This window comes from Acinonyx jubatus, chromosome C2 (assembly GCF_027475565.1).
Source record: "Acinonyx jubatus isolate Ajub_Pintada_27869175 chromosome C2, VMU_Ajub_asm_v1.0, whole genome shotgun sequence".
NCBI lineage: Eukaryota > Metazoa > Chordata > Mammalia > Carnivora > Felidae > Acinonyx > Acinonyx jubatus.
The window spans coordinates 117,934,618-117,951,971 of record NC_069384.1 but is presented as its reverse complement, the minus strand read 5'-3'; the positions used below and the strand labels follow the sequence as shown (position 1 = coordinate 117,951,971).

At 36.1% G+C, this 17,354-nt stretch overlaps 1 protein-coding gene and 1 long non-coding RNA gene across 16 annotated transcripts in view; one reads left to right on the top strand and one right to left on the bottom strand.

Annotated features, from left to right (window-relative positions):
• Nucleotides 1-12,914, top strand: part of LOC128315290 (uncharacterized) — a 43,814-nt gene extending 30,900 nt beyond the window's left edge. The window contains exon 2 of the long non-coding RNA XR_008297957.1: nucleotides 12,721-12,914. This is a non-coding gene — a long non-coding RNA (uncharacterized LOC128315290). The remainder of the gene's footprint in view (nucleotides 1-12,720) is intronic.
• The window catches only part of SLC9A9 (solute carrier family 9 member A9), a 698,450-nt gene that overhangs the window by 643,358 nt on the left and 37,738 nt on the right, over nucleotides 1-17,354 (bottom strand). The window lies entirely within an intron of this gene.

The window sequence follows — 17,354 nt, the reverse complement described above, 5'->3', positions numbered from 1 at the left end:
AGGCCCTGATTTGCCATATTCAGCAGATAAAAATCACGATGCCCAGTTAAACTTTAATTTCAGATAAACAACAAATAACTTTTTAAAATAAGTATGAATTGGGCATAGTTATACTAAAAAATATTGTTTATCTAAATTAAATTTACTGGGTGTCTTGTATTGTATCTGGCATTGCTATGGGATCTAAAAACGATTTGGAGCTTTATCAGTAGGACACTTTGGTTCCAGTGTGGAACATGGGTTTGAGAAAGGCTGGAGAAACCAGTGAGAAGACATAACCACTGCCCAGAGATGAGGCCTGGGTCTGGGGCTTTCAGGGAGATGGGAGAAGTAGATGGAAGGCATAAGGGAAAGTTATCTGCACTTAAACTAGCTGCCAGGGCGAAAGAACTATCTCATTAGACAGGATGGGAAAAGACTACCAAAAATGAGTGCAAAGTCCTGAAAATGCCCCCAGAGTGTTCAGAAGAAGACATCAAACTATCAGTGCAAGGCCTCCCTTCCTTTCCTCCTTGATGTGCTCATGCCCATGGAGTAGAATGCCCTTTTTCAGGCCAAAGCACCTTGCCCCCTGAATCAAACTACAGGAGTAACTATAGGCCTGAGCACTTCTCCTGAACCTCTCTGATGACCTAAATTAGAATGGGCTCAGCTCAGCCCTGTCCCCAGATGAGCCCTTGACCAGAGCCTCTGGAAATTACCAGATGTACATGGCAAGGGACACTAAGGAAAAGCAAATTCTCTTTAGCTTATCTTCTCTTTGTTGCTGTTGTTCCCTGAGATGGACCTTGCCCCATACGATAACCCCAGCCATGGTGCACACATTCCTCAGAATGATGTCACAGAAAATCCAGTCTCAACATGGAAAGGGATAGGAAGCACATTTGGAATCACATGGTGTTCTCTGTGTGAAGAGCTCTTCAGTTTCATTTCAACTTTCATGAAGGAAATTCTATTCCTGTGGGAAACCACTTCAAAAACAATATATTGAAAAAGAAAGAAGAAAAATGAACTCCATTATACCAATAGTACATTCCTTTCTTCTGTTTTGCTCTGTTTCTCCCATTTGTAAAATGCACACCAAAGACTATTAGAGAATATAATTTGAACTGCTTCATTCCAAAGTTAAAGTGTTGAGAGTTAAAAAAAGAAACTACAGTGAAATAAAAACAGGTCTCCCTTCATTTTTTAACACTTGAATTTGATTATAACTTTCAGTTCTGAAATTTGAAATTGTACAGGGCTATTTCCTCAAACTAAATTATACATACTCTTATCAGACACTAAAAAGCATGAGTAGTTATCTGGAAATTATGTGTTTTCTACCCACATTCACATACGCACACAGAGACTGTAGTATGAGCAATTTGTATAAGACAAGCTATTGATCACACATTCATCTACTCCATAATAGTCAAGTTGGCATCCCAGGGTCTCTGGGTCTACTCTGTGCCAAAGATCATTTTGATTGTTTACATATAGTATATATATAATTCTCATAAGAACCTCATAGGGTGGATATTCCTCTCCCCACTTTACAATGTAGAAATTGAGACTCAGAAGGGTTAAATAACTTTCCCAAGGTCACACAGTGTATAAGTGACATGTATGGGCTGAATTGTGTCCCTTACAAAATTCATATGTTGAAGTCCTACCCTTCAGTACCTGAGAATGTATTTGGAGATATGGTATTTAAGAAATAATTAGGTTAAAATGAAGTCATTAGTATGGACCCTAATTCAATATGATTGTGGTCCTTATAAGAAGAGAGAGACATTAGAAATATGCATCCGTAGTGGAAAGACCATGTGAGGACACTGAGAAAGCAATCATCTACAAGCCAAGCAGAGAGGCCTGAGGAGAAACTGACCTAGCCAACTCCTCAATCTTGGACTTCTAGCCTCCAGAATTATGAGAAAATTAATTTCTATTGTTTAAGCCACCCAGTGTATGTTACCTTGTAATGACAGTCCTATAGCAGCCAACCCAGAATTTCCATCTGATTTGCAATTTTCCTGAAATCATCATTTTTCACCAGAGAATCAGGTCTGGGAGAAAATGGGGTTAAGGGAGAATTAATTTTACTTAATATTCAATGTGCCAAGGCAAACTAGGGTTTAGCTCAAGGTAACCAAATTACCCAAGATGGCCCAATGTGGGGGTTGTGGTGGTAAATGTGGTGATGTTGGGAGTTCTAGGGAGGAAGGGCAGTAATAACTCAAGCCCAGAAGAGCTAGAAATAGCATTTTTCCTTCAGGTAATCAGTTTATTAAATCAGACCTCAGACGATGACCAGAATCTCAGATGCAGGATCCAGGCCCTGTCATGTAACCCAGCACGGGGAATTGGAAAAAGTGTAGTAAGGGTCCCCAAGTCACCCTCTCTCCCACCAATTTTCCATATATTGCACTGAAGCCTTGATGACTAAGTTATTAGGCCCCTCTTCTGGTCCAACATGGATCTGCTGGGGTAAGGGAGAGCAGAGCAGAAACTGGGCCCATGCCTGGTGACCCAGACAAGCTCCCCAGAATGCTGAAGGGGGCCAATTCTCCTCCTCATGATGAATTTTTCCTTCTCAGAATTTCCTCCCAAAGGAGAGAAAGGGAGCACAATTATCTATGGAATCCAGTTTGCTTAGATGTCACTTTAAATGAATAGGAGCCAGCTTCAAATAAAACAACTACTCCCTCTTTCTGGTTTCCCGGGGCAGAGTCTGTGATTTTCTCCACCTACTCTTCCCCACTCTCCTACCACTATCACAGGTGAGGGTTCTCAGCCCTGCATCTTCTGGCCTTGATGGATACCCAGTTCAGCTCATAAATCCCTCTCTTACAAATCTCATTTTTTCTATCAGTTACCAAACTTCCCAAAAAAATATTCTCAAGTCTTTGAAATTTGATATCTGTGATATGCAAGCTGCCCAAAACCCAAGGCTTGGGCAACAGCCGTTTCTTCCCAGACTTAAGGGCTGTACTAGGCTTTATAGTTCCCTAGAGAACTGGAGTGCTGAACAGAAAATTGAGGCAGAAACAGTACTGGCTTTCATCAATCTCTTGGGGCAGGTACTTATCAGCATGGAACTCCTGAGTTTTTAATATACAGGGCCCCAAGGCTTGCTAAATACTGAAACTGAAACTGTACTCCACTCTACCTCTCACTGTCCCCCCACTGGCAAGATGAAAGCTCTAATGCTCCTGTTTGGTCCTACTATGGTCAGAGTCAGCCAGAATAGGACTCTGCAGATCCATCTTTACTTCACCTTTTCTTGAGTAGACAATGAAGTAACTTTATTTCAAAACTTGACTAATGTTTAACTCTTGGCATTTTGAACCTTTTATTCAGTGATGTATAAAAGAGTTTATTAATTTATTTGAGGCCTGACAGATATAAGGGAGACTTCCCTACTTTTAGCCAAATATTCACCTAAAGTATTCTAGAAGAAAAGTAAGAACTAGGGAGAGATGAGGAAGAAGGAAACAAGGAAAGGGAGGCGTAGGGAAGAGGAAGGAAGGGAAAATTTCCAGCTCTTTGGATCTAATGGACTAACCTGCTTCTCTTGCCTGTTAGGGGTGAGTGGTCTGTTTAACTTCAGTTCTGTCTAGATAATGAGCAGATAACAGCATACCTACCCCTTGCATAGGATCTCATGATGACTGCTATATCCTAGGGCTTCATTATCCTTGGCATGGGTCTCTCTAGGCCTGTAGCCTTTCACTATGTGATTCCTTAGAAGGACCTTGTGAAAAGGTGAGCAAGTAGTGCCTGATCCCCAGGAATTCTCAGCCAAAATCCAAAGGTGGATCTGACTTCTTTCTTTTGAGCCCTTAACAGAACTCCAGTTTCTTGGTATTACTTGGCTCAGAATAGTATTATAAGAACTACACTTATCAAGTTGGCCCTCCTGGATTTCCCTGGCATAGTAAAAATAGATATGGCTTCCCTGTGTCTAGGTTCAGATTTGCTGATGTGACTGTCAGCCCTTCTTGGGTCAAGAGTTCAAGATATACAGATGTAATCAACTGAATGTTTGTGTCCCCACAAAATTGATATATTAAAGCCCTATCCCCTAATGTGATTATATTTGGGAATAGGGCTTTTATAGAAATAATTAAGGTTAAATTAGGTCATTAGGGTAGGGTACTAATCCAATAGGATTAGTGTACTTGTAAGAAACATACCAGAGCTTTCACTCTCTCCCCTGTGAAGGTACAGTGAGAAGAGAGCTGTCTATGAGCCAGAGAGAAAGCCATTACTAGGATAATTTTTTTTCTTAGAATTATTTTTTGAGTTACGTCTCCCTGATTGCTTCTCCCTCAATTTTCATTCTTCTCTGTCAGAATCGGAAGTTGGGGCCTTGAAACTAAATTTCAAAATAAATTTCTTACATGAAATTTTATGTAGGAGATAACTAGTGTCTAAGAGACAAGTTCTTCAAGATTTTACAATAAACACAGAAGCAGATTTCATGAAGGACTGAGAAGGAGGAAAAAATTGGTTCTCAAGAACATTCATAGCAACTGTTTCATGGTTGGTAGAACAATTGGATATATAATCAGGGAGTAAACAACTTTGATTATAGTGGATTATACCAAGAGACATAATAATATGGCTGTAATTATATATCAGCAGTTGTGCCTCAAATTCTTTTGGAAAATAGCTACTACAACTTTTACAGAAATAGATTCAAGATAACAAGAAACATAAAGATCACAGTAAAAGCCCTTTGAGACTAAAAAAGTGGCATCTTGCCTCTCCCCATTCTTCAAATCTTAAATATTTTCAGAAATAAATCCTTACTGTATATGACAGTAAACTACAAAGCATGTCCAGCTTATTTTCCCCCTAATTATTCAGTCCTGCATAAGCTAGATGCATGCTTTCAAAACAGATACATGCTTAAAATTATTTAAGAAATAAAATGGCTCAAATAAGACTAATTTATCAATACTTAATAACAGAAGCAACTTCATATAACTACTTTTCTTACCAAATATTATCAAATGCCACTTTCATTGACCAAAACTGATAAAAGCTGTTTTTATTATGGAAACTAGAGATATATAAAGAAGATCTTAGAAAAAAATTAGAACCTGTTTTAATTCCATCTTGTTGATTTTTTAAGAATAACTTCTGATTCTTGAAGATAAAGCTTTTTCCATTAATTTTGAAAAGTAATACTCCTAAAGGTTTTATTGGAGCCTTCCACAACTTGGGTTCTATGACCTAGATGTTCTCTACTCCTAGTATTTATGTTCCTGAGAAAAGCTCACTGGTAACATAAATAATGAAGTCAAACTTCCTCTCTTTTTGTAAAATAAAAGTAAATTATAAAATTGGTACACAGAAAAATTGAGAAAGTGTGAAGCCCTAGCAAAAGCACTTAAATTTCATGTAAAAACTAAGGAAGAAGATCTAAACCCACTTAGTGACAGGTTTGATTTCAGAAAAATGAGACACTCTTCTTATTTCACAAAGTACTTATTTTCAAATTAATAATCAATTACTCAAATACTCTTTCTTTGAAAATAGGGCTCAAATGAGGCAAGAGAAAATAAACCTGAGTTCTAAAAATACACAAAGGCCTCAAACAATACATTTTCTTAAAGTCATAGAATTGGACACTTAAAATACTCCATTGGGTTTGTATCAGAAGTAGTTAACTTTTTGATACAAGTTATTGGACAGAAAGTAATAATAATATCTTAACTTTGTTAAGTGCGTTAGTGCTCCCAATTCACACATGTCATTGGTGCCCCCTTCCTGCTTGGTCTGGGGGAGACTGACCTGACCTCTGCTTGGTGAAAGAAAGCTCTGAGCTTTCCTCAAATTTCCCACAGGTACAAGGTGAGAGAACAGAGAATATTCCATACTCTTAAGGTCATTTTGGCTTCCAGGCTATTTCTGCCCAATTCCAGTGTTAACTCAGATGCAAGACATCCCCTTTCTTGAGTTCCACAAAAATTCTACTCTCACAAAGCTTGTGAAAGTATGCAGAATTTCTGAAGATCTAGGATGTCATGAGAGACTTGGAAGGGGTTTATATTGCAGCACATAGGTAATCTCAGATGAACAGATTCATCTCTATTCTTTTCCTGTGGTTCAGTTTCTTCAACACTGGGAATGTACACCTGCCCATCTCCCTATACTTATGGGTGACTATAGCCTCCCTGCCTCCCTCACTTCTTGCCCCCTACTCTTAGGAGCAAACAAACTCCTCTTTTCGTCTAGAGCCACAAATTCTCCAACAAAATACCCATCAGGATACCATCTGTGCCTGAATATAAGAGATCCAAGAATGTATTTTCCAAAAGAGAAGATCCCCTTTAAAAAATTTCTGGCCAACATTAAATGATTGACATAGGAGAAATAGTCAAATGTCTTCTTACGGTATTGAGTTTATCAACTGAATCACACAATCATATTTAAAAACACACATGAACCTATACTGCTTTATAAAATACTGGGATTTTATCCTCATTCTCACAGTTCATGAAAATTCTTCACAACTGACATGAGTGTCTTTGCCATCAATAGAGCCACTGTTAAGTCATCTGATACAGTTCCTCCAAACACATCAAGTTCGTTTCTTTCTAACTAGTTGGAAGTACAGCATTTTTAATCCTGCCAGACTGCTTAAACTGAAATTGTATCCCAAGTCGTAAGAATCAACTTGTTGTTTATGTCCTCCATAATGTAACCATTTAATTTATTGCTTTTTAAAGTGACACTTAAGCCTTATTTACAATGACATTCAACACTTACAATTCAGAGGTCACCCTAGGGAATAATGATTATAGTAGCGGGGTTAAATTTCTTTGCCTTTTTTTTTTTTTTTAAATAACCAAGAATCTCAGGTGACCTTTATAAATAACTGAAATTAACACTGATTGAAGCTGTTTCGGACATATACTCCCTAGTTATTTGTTGCCCAACTATTGAAAGAATGATGTATGAGACTTGAATTTAAGGTTGCTCTCTTTTTTGGAGGGATAATTTTGAGGGGGAAAAAACTGCAAACTCTCACCTTATAACCTAGCACATAGGCAACTGTCCCTTAACTTCTTCCCTAAAAGGACTGTGGGGCCAATTGTTAAAATTTTCCTTATTATCCATACACTAACTATATCATTTAATATTTGTAACAGGGCAAATATTAATCCTATGTTACAGATGAAGAAACTGAAGTTCAAAGAAACATAATGACTTGCCTAGTGTCAGATCACTTAACAGTGGGTGAAGACTAGTCAAGTGGTTTTCCTTAGAATAAAATAAAAACAAAACATAATAACCTTTCAAAGTTGCTAAGACAGTAAATCTTAAATGCTATCACCACAAAAAAGAAACTAATTATGTGAAGTGATGGCAGTGGTAGCTAATGTTCTGGGATGATCATTTTGCAATATATAAGTGCATAAAATCAACATATTGTACACTTTAACATACATGATGTTGTATGTCAATTACATCTCATTAAAGCTGGGGGAGAAAATGTGTATAATGACCTCATAGTACTGTTGTAATAATAATAGAAAAATGAAAGACCACCAAATTAATGATTAAAAAAATAATAATGCAATAACCTGGATAATGGTCTGTGATGAAGAGGAATGCTTTTCCAGCAATTGACTTTGTAATCTAAAAAATAAATATAATTCTTTATGTATTCTTTCATTGCCTGATATTTTAAAACATCCCTTGGAATTCTTTTCAAGGCCTTTCTGGTTTTACCTGTAATTGGATCATTTATTACCGAATTCAAAGGTTTAAATAATTATTTTCTTTTGCTTTAATTTTCACATTTTTTAAAGAATTTGTGACTATGTTAAATAAGAAATCATCCAACTGATACTTGTTTATTTTTAAAACTAAAATGACACATTATTTCAGTCTTTCCAAGGAAGTTTTTGTTCTCATTGCTATACTGATGTAATGGATTTTTTTTTTCTTAAGAATCTCGGGGACAATTCAACAGGAGGAGGGCATTCAGAGATAAGACTGCTCTTCTCAGGGGAGAACAGGCCTGATGGTAGGCAGGACTTTGAAAGGGGTAGGGTTTGGGCTGAGGACTGTGAAATTTAGGGTGTGTGTGTGTAAGAAAGAGCACCACTGCAAAGAAAAGGGGGTGGGGAGACAGGTTGATTTTTAAACAGCTACTCCAAGGATGAAAACATTGAGGAGAGCTGCTGCTAGATCTACGGGAGCTTTGCTGTACAATGTACAATGTGAAATGGCTGTGCCACCCCTATAAAAAACATAGCAAAGTCCAAGTTTCTTTGCTCTTTCATATAGACACAAAAGTACTTTGTGCTTTGTGTACAAATCCCTTTCGGGGTAAACGAGAGAGCACAAAGAAGAGGTAGCCAAGCTAAATTCTTTAAACAGAGGCTGAGTGGAGCCCAGGACCCGGGACTGCTAAATTCTGCATTCAGACCAACCTTTTAACATTTCTATGCCAAATACTTTGCTTTTGTCCTCATTCAGGAAACATAAGACCTGAGCAATTTTCATGGTTCCTAAAATGAATCCAAACTGAAAGAAGACATCAGTTCATGCATAACAAAAACTCTGTCTCATAGATTGGAGTGCCTACATCTTTACCATGGTCACCTCCTCAGCTTGAACTCCAAACATCATCAGAAACCATCTAATTAGTTCACTGTAAGAAACCACTACCTCGGTACCTCGGGAATTACAAAGGACCCAAATTCATATAATCAGTATATTTTTCTTCTTGTAGGTGAACACAACTGAGCAACCAAATCAGGAGAAGGCCCCGTGCTCAGAAGGCCCTTTGGTGGGATGAAATCAGAGCAAGCAAAAACACTACACTGAAACTCAGAATGAGGAAAGTCTTATTTGAAAACAAAACAAAATAAAACAAACACTCTCAAAAGTCCATTGGGAATACCCCCTGGATCCATAACTACACTAGAACTCATCTGAGGTCAAATACTCTGAAGTCTTAGCAGCTAGGAAAACTGTGCTGCTTGACTGAGTAGCCCTCACCTTATTAACAACAGTCTTTCTTTCGACATAATGACTCATTCAATCTGGGGACAGCTCAGACTGTCTTTCCAGTGACTTTGCATACCTATGCAATTATCTTCTCTGTTTTGACCTTCAAGTTTAACTGTCAATAAGAAATCTTATTTTTTTCATTTCTTGCTGAAGCCCACACTGCAGGTTTCTGAGAAAATACTACCATTCTCTCCAAAATAACAGGGCTATCATTTCTGTATAAGAAACCATACTGTCACTCATTCCTTTTTAAAAAGAATTGTTCTCTAAATATCTATTTCTCCTTTTTTACTTAATTCTAAAGACTCTAAGAAACCTGTAGAAACTTAAAGGTATAAAGTCTTGCAAGGATTTTTTAAAGGTTTAGATTTTGAATATTAGAAGATGTGTCTTGTTAAGTATCCTTGTCAGCACCTCATTTTGCTCCCTTTCAACATGTTTAGATTCAATAGCAAATTCTTACCTAATTGCCTCTTCATCATTAAGTCGAAATGGAATTCTAGTATATCAACTACTTATGTGGTTTACTTGTTTGTTTTTAATTTTGTGTTCTTCAGTAAAGCTAAAGCAACAACAACAAAAACAACAACAATTCTGGAATGCATTTCAGAGGGCTTTGTGCTTTCTGGGACCATCTAGTATCATAGCAACCACTAAAAGTCTAAGTGTCCTAAAAAAAAAAAATAAAAACAGGTCTGGAAAATGTTACTTGGCCTATTTATATATTGGGCCTATTTCCATGGCATTCCAAGATTTAAATAATGCATGGAGCCCTTCCCTACCCATTCTGATTAATTATTCATTCACAAATATTTATTGAGCATAACTACTTTGTGTCAAGGACTATATTAGGTATGAGCCATACAACAGAGAACAATGAGCTTTATATCTAGAGTCAGTGTCTACAACCTTTTTATTTTGATCCATGCTCTTAAAAAAAAAGGCACTACACTCATTAAAAAAAATTATTTATAAATCACATGTATGTGTTCCCATTACTGATATTTTATAGATTATGGAAATTCATTAAAAAAAACTTTTAAATAGATGAGATTTTCAAAAGTTAACAAGAAATATGTGTTCTAATGTTTTCTTGCCACATACCCCCTGGTTCAATTTGCATAGCAACTAATGTGTGTGCGTGTCTCACTTTGAAGACCACTGAATCTGTTGTCCAATGTTTAATGCATCTGTCGTTGATATTTAAATAGTGAATTTGTAAAGTGCAAGTGTATTCATTGAACTATTTCACAGATGAATACACCTCTTTAAAAATGTAATGTGAATTCAAGAATTACATGTCAGTGTAGGAAAACAACTTAAGAATATGTATATTTTTTTGTTAAACTTATGCAATTTCCCAGACACCAAATTATGTTATGATCTTAGATTGGTAACTTACACAATATATGACATGAAATAAATACTCAAGCTTGAAATTCTGACAGAGACTATAAATATTTCATTTTACAGTTCTATTTCTTTATCTTTGCACTAATCAATATGAATTAAATTTAATGCCATGTCAATATACAAGATAGTCATTACATAGGGTCTATTATGTAATTGATAAAACATTGATTAATAGTTATCATTCTTTAGTGAATTTTTCTTTAATGAATAATGAAGGTACTGTTTATTATTATAATTCATCTTATTACTATACAAACAATTCTTTAAGAGAGCTCTTTGGAAGATGAATGAAAAAGGCAACAGCCATTGACAGACCTGGTTTCTAGGGTCTGTCATTTTTAAAGATACTAAAATCTTAAAATTTAAAAACATATACATATTTATAAATAAATGAGCTTGTGTGTGTGTGTCTATCTATAAACCATAGGGTCTGAAAAGAAGTAATACTATAATGAAAATTCCCTTCATAGGAGAGCAAACTTTTGAGATTAAGGATGAAAATAAAATATTGGTGGTCAAAAGGGGAGAAAATAGCTTCTTGGGAAACTTCAGTAATGATTTCCAAAGTTTTAAAAGCCTCAATTTAGATCTAATGTGGAATCAGAATATTTTAAATGGAAAAAAAAAGACTTTAAGTGAAAATTATCAGCTGGACTATTATAAAAAAGGGGATGGCTATATTTGAGATATCTTGATCTCAAGGAAACTTAAATAGATATTACTAAGTGAAACAAGCTTACCTGAAAAGTTATACACTGTATGATTCCAGCTATATGACATTCTGGAAAAGGCAAAGCTATGTAGAGAGTGAAAAGATCAATGGTTGCCAGGAATAGGATGATTTTAGGGCAGTGAAACTATTCTGTATGATACTGTGGATCATACAGTACTGTATAATATTGGTGAATACGTGTCATTACACATTTGTCAAAACCCATAGGATGTACAACACCAAGAGTGAACCCTAATATAAATATGGAGTCTGGGTGATTATGATGTGTCAATGCAGGTTCATCAATTGTAACAAGTGTACCACTCTGATGGGAATGTTGATAATGAAAGTGGCTGAGCATGTGTGGGAGCAAGGAAGCATAGAAGAACTCTCTGTACTTTCCTCTCAATTTTGCTGTGAATCTAATACTGCTTTAAAAAACAGTCTATTTGGGGTGCATGGGTGGTTCAGTCAGTTGGGTGTCCGACTTCTGCTCAGGTCATGATCTCACAGTCTGTGAATTCGAGCCCCGTGTCAGGCTCTGTGCTGACAGCTCAGAGCCTGGAGCCTGTTTCAGATTCTCTGTCTCCCTCTCTCTCTGCCCCTCCCCCACTCACGCTCTGTCTCTGTCTCTCTCAAAAATAAATAAACATTAAAAAATTTTAAGAAAAAAAGTATATTAAAAAGCCTATATGCTCTGGTATGCTGCTATTTTTAATAAGTAAATATTTTTTCAAATAAAATTGTAACATCATTTCTTTAGGTTTTTAACTAACACATTCCATTATGCAATTTTACAGGGAAATTATATGACTAAAATGAGCCATTTACACATAGATGGCCCAATGAGTATAATAAATATTGACCAAGTTTTGGTTGGTTGAAGTACTTTTATATAAATGCCATTGACTATTTCTGTAGGCTCATTTAAACAGGTAAAAGTAATGATTAATTGGAAAACATTTTTAGTTTTGCATGTGCTCAGAAAGACAATGATTCCCATTCTGGAGACTATACTTTGAAGTAAAGCAGGGGATTGAATGAAAAGCAATTAATAGATCAGGATAGAGACAATTGTGAGACAACAGGTCAAAGGAAAATTACTGAACTTCCCCAGGAAACTTCTAATGATTTAAATCTGCCTTACTAATAATGTTGGAAGAAACAGTTCCTTTTAATTGCAATTTTTACCCTTAAGGAAAGATATGGGGGGGAAATGCTTCATTTTTTTGGTTTCTATAGTACTTATCTCATTATATACAAATGTTAACATGAATGTCTCCTCTTATGTCTCAGAACTTTTGATGTTATAAGGAACAGAAAAAACTTAAGCTGTGTGACAGGTTGCTAAAGCTATCTCCTAAGTCTATTTTCCCCTTCTTACTGAGTAATCAAGTTTTAGAAAGGCATGCAGGTAGAGACTCCATTTCCCTGTCAGCTTTGTAGTTTGGTATGGCCAGGTAATGAAACTTAGAACCAATGATATGTGAATAGAAGTAATGTTTCCCATTTCTAGGCTTTGGCCTTAAAATATTGGGGATACAATTCCCTAACCCCTCTTTCTTCTTTTCCTATAGGGTGGGCTATAGACAAGGCAGTGACCCAGCTTCAACCATCCCCAAAAGGAGATCATCCTAGTGGCAGCAGAGTAATAATATGGATGACTCTAACTCCCTGGATTACTTCATTTAACAAAGCTGCTCCTTTAGGCTTAGATAGTGAAGTCAAACTATTACGCCAGAAATAAACTATCATCTTATTTTAGCAATCAGTTTATGTTGTTTCTTTGTTAAGCAGCTTAACATCTACTGTAAAATAAAACAAATTTAAAAACAAAAGAGATTTATTGACTAATGTAACTGGAAAGTCTAGGTCTTCAGTGGGCTTCATGATTGGTTTGATCAAAGACTCATTCCTTTCCAGGTCTCTTGTCCTCTATGTATTAACCTGGCTTACTTATTATGGTGGTGCAGCCATTAACCAATCATTGAGATCAGAACATGATAATATGTTTTCTATCTTAGACCTAAGCTTCCTCCCCTACCCTAGAGCCAGAGGTGCATAAAGTAGTTGTGGCTACCAAAATGAAAGTTCAGGAAGGTTTCTAAGAAGAGACAAATAGATGCTGGGGAAACAGCCACACCACAATATTTACATGTGTTTCTCAACATTCCTAGTACAGTGGGATTTTTTTTTTTTAAAGAAAAGAAGGGGCACCTGAGTGGCTAAGTTGGTTAAGGTCTGACTTTGGCTAAGGTCATGATCTCACGGTTTGTGAGCTGGAGCCCCACATCGAGCTCTGTGCTGACAGCTCAGAGCCTGCAGCCTGCATCGGATTCAGTGTCTCCCTCACTCTCTGCCCCTCCCCCACTAGCACTCTGTCTCTCTCTCTCTCTCTGTCTCTCTGTCTCTCTCTCAAAAAAATGAATAAACATTAAAAAAATTTTTTAAAGAAAGGAAAAAATGTTCCCAGATCTACCCCTTCTCTCTGACGTCAGCTCCTCTGAGAACGTCTGCCTTACAAACTGTGATCTTATTTGTTGTTGCTTCCCCAGGACTTAGGATATGTGTCAAGCATATAACAGAAGCCAAAAGAAATTTTTTTAAGTGAATTCATTTAAATTAAGTTTAAAAAGAATACTTAAGAGAAAAAAATCATATCTAAGCAAAATTCTAGGTGTACATTTTTAACTTGAATTTTAAGTTTGGGATATTGAGGGAACTAGATTGAATCAAATATCTTTGAAAAAAACAGAATTTTTTTAGATGGAGTAATAATTTAAAAAATTAAAGGGAAGATACAGAAATCATTATCATTTCTTTTATAAGGCTTTTGTTACACTCAATCAGGGAAATAGAGGAGTAAGGTGGGGTTGGGATATTGACCAGAAATAGCAGCAACCAGCACAGAATATTGCATGAAGAGATTAAAACTATAGAGGGTCTACTCGATCTTTAGCCTGAACCCCAGCTGATAATTATAGACAGAATTCTAGTGTTCAGAGTTGGGCAGCAGGCCAGAAAAGCAGCACCCAAAGAATTCTGTCTTGAGGAGCTTATTTCATTCACATTGTGCTCCTTCTCAAAACCAACTTGGGAAGCAGGAAAACTCAAGACCATACAAAGTATAATTATTATCATTCCAGCCTCTGAAGTCCATCTTGTCTATGCAGACACATTGTGGAAAATCACGCCCTTTAGGTTTTTCCCAGAAACCATGTGTTCAGGGCCTGCAAAGTTCCATTTGAGCAAGAGCATCTGGCTTTGTGGCCACATCTCTGTGGTCCATCGCCAAAGGAAAGATCTTTTATTTTTCTTTTTACTAGGCTGATGTAACCATAGGGTAAGAGTTGTGGAGAACCAGATTCCAATCCTAGACTGGCTTTAAACATACCAGTTAGGAGAGAAAGCCTAATAAAACAAATAAGGGTGAATGATGAAAGGCATGTAAGATCTACAGATATTAGATTATAAAATTCTTGACAGAAGTACATTTGTCTCACCTGTACTCTTAGTCCTCTAATAATGGACTCAAAGAACATAAAAAATTTATTCATACAGAAACAGTCATGAGTTTAACTGAACTGCAGGCAAAGCATACATAAAATCGGTAGCTACTGACAACTCCTAAAGTCTTGGCAAATATTTTAGATCACTTTGATAAAGTATGCCTGGGTGCCTGTAAGTACAACCTAATCATTATTGTTATTAAATATATAACCACTATTCTCTTTTTTATATTCATTTGCCCCAAACTAGTACGCAAGCAGTAATTTTTCCTTTTTATACATTTGTTAACAATAAAAACACATTGTTAAAAATATGTATTTTACAGGCAAAATTAATTTATGGTGGTAGAAGGCAAAATAATGCTATGGGATGGATGGGTATCAATGGGGAAGGAGTAGAAGAGAACTTTCTGGCAAGGTTGATCTTGATCTGTTGATGGTTATAGAGATTTTATATGTATATAAAAATTCATCCAACTTTACTCTTAACATCTGTGTATATTACTATATGTAAAATATATCTTTATTTAAAATATTTTCAAAATATGCATTTTGCTTAGGTAAAATTCTAGATTTAGATGCCTTTGTCTTCAAAGAATTATTTCATTTATAACAACATGAACATAAATGATAAGTACCACATGTGCAGGCAGTATTTTCTTCATGGGTGGTCAAAAACTTGTATTGAAATTCTCATCACATTCTACATAATAAATTATTCATGAAGTTCGATAATATCTCTGGAAATTAATGGCCTTTTAAGACAAATTTTTTAAATGGGAAATTAATGAAATTCTGCTACTCCAGCTAATTTTGCTGTAGTTTTGTGGCAGTGTAAGTATGTCTTTGTCTGTAGTCCAACCACCACAAAATCCTATACCCCTGAAATTATAATTTGTGGCTATGATTATATCACTGGTTTCAATATAACTTTCACTATATTTAAAATTTGAGAATAAATATAAAATTGGAAAGAAAAAATAATATATGGTATAGCCAAAGCTCTAAACACAAAATTCAGGGTTAGGATCAACTCAAAATATTTTTTCTTTTTCTTTTTCTTCAAGTTTATTTATTTTGAGAGAGAGAGAGAGAGAGAGAGAGAGAGAGAGAGTGAGTTAGTACAAGTGGGGAAGGGACAGAGAGAAGGAGAGAGAGGGAATCCCAGGCAGGCTCCGTACTCAGCCCAGAACCTGATGTGGGTTTTGAACTCCCCAAGAGTGAGATAATGACCAGAGCCAAAAATCAAGAGTCAGAATGCTTAACCGATTGAGCCAACATGGCACCCCAACTCAAAATATTTCCTTATATTTTTCATTCCTTTTAGACACTCCCATGACCACCCTACTTTGCCCACTGCTCAAAACACAAAGCCTGTTTAGGACATTAATCCCACCACATACAATTACAAATCCTAATACTTGGAGGCAGGCAAAAGCTGTGTTTACCAGACATTTAAGGAAATATCTTATTATATTTTCTTTTTAAATCTTTTCAAAGATGATAATTTTAAATAACAAATGCTCAAATCAACTAATAGATGCCAAAAATAATTGAATGAAATAGTGGCAGTTTTCCTAGTGACTAAAACCAGATATTTTAATACTTTTACCAGCATTTCTCAAAATAAAGTCTATAAAGTGTTAATAAATCACATTCAAAAAAGGTTTCATGGTTAAGTAGGCTGGGGAAATATTTTGTGAAGAAACTTAAACAGGTTAGTTACTGTAATACCTCCCAGAGCCTTTAATCTGCTCCTGTGCATTGCCATCCTTTAAGAGCAGGCTATAGTTAGCCTTTGAACACTTCTTTACAGAGACTCATAAGATTAGTGCTCCAAGAAGTGCATTTCAGGAAATACATTTGTTAATGAACAAATGGTTCATTAACGGAGTTTTAAAGTGATTTTTTTTTCAACAGCAGATTCTTTGCATACACATACCTAGTCAAACCAGTAACATTTCTAATTGTCATTAAGATAACATAAAAAAAATTACCACTTGAGTTCTATTTCATCATCTCTCAATTATATCATGGTAGCATAACACCTGACAATTTAGACTAATTAAAAAATATATACAGAATATTAAAGTGGTATCAAAGATGAATAAACATTACACCACTTGTTTTAAAAGACCTAATGGGTATTTGGTGAGGTGATTCAAAAATACCTGGGTCCCCAAATCTTGGTTTGTTACTAGTATCAAGGTTGACCTTATGGATAATGAATTTTCTCTAAGGTAGCAGTTACCAGAATGGCTTTTTAGCCTCACCGTGTTCCCCAGGGTAGCTGTCAGCCCCATCTTCATAAATTCCTTATTTACTTTTTAAGGCATATCTTGAAATCCTCTAATAAAGAGAAGTCCCTCCCTGAGGGTTAGTTTATACTCAGCAGATTGATCAGGTATTTTCTAAGTGAGAATCAGCAGGAAGCTTACCCTGAGAGAACAGAGAAGCAATACACTTTAGTTTGAGAGAGAGGAAAGATTTGTGCCCAGTGTGGATTTCCCTTAGGACCCGGCAGTTCAGGTTGGGAAGGCAGTGAAATATCTATGTCTGAGTGAGTCACTCCAGAGTTATAAGAATTTTTCTCTTTTAGCATATGTCACTCAAAAGTCTGAGGGTGATTCAGTCTGTTAAGGTCAACCTCCTATGAGACAAAGGAGGTCAGAGAAGGGGGAGTAAGAAGGTGGGAGCAAATG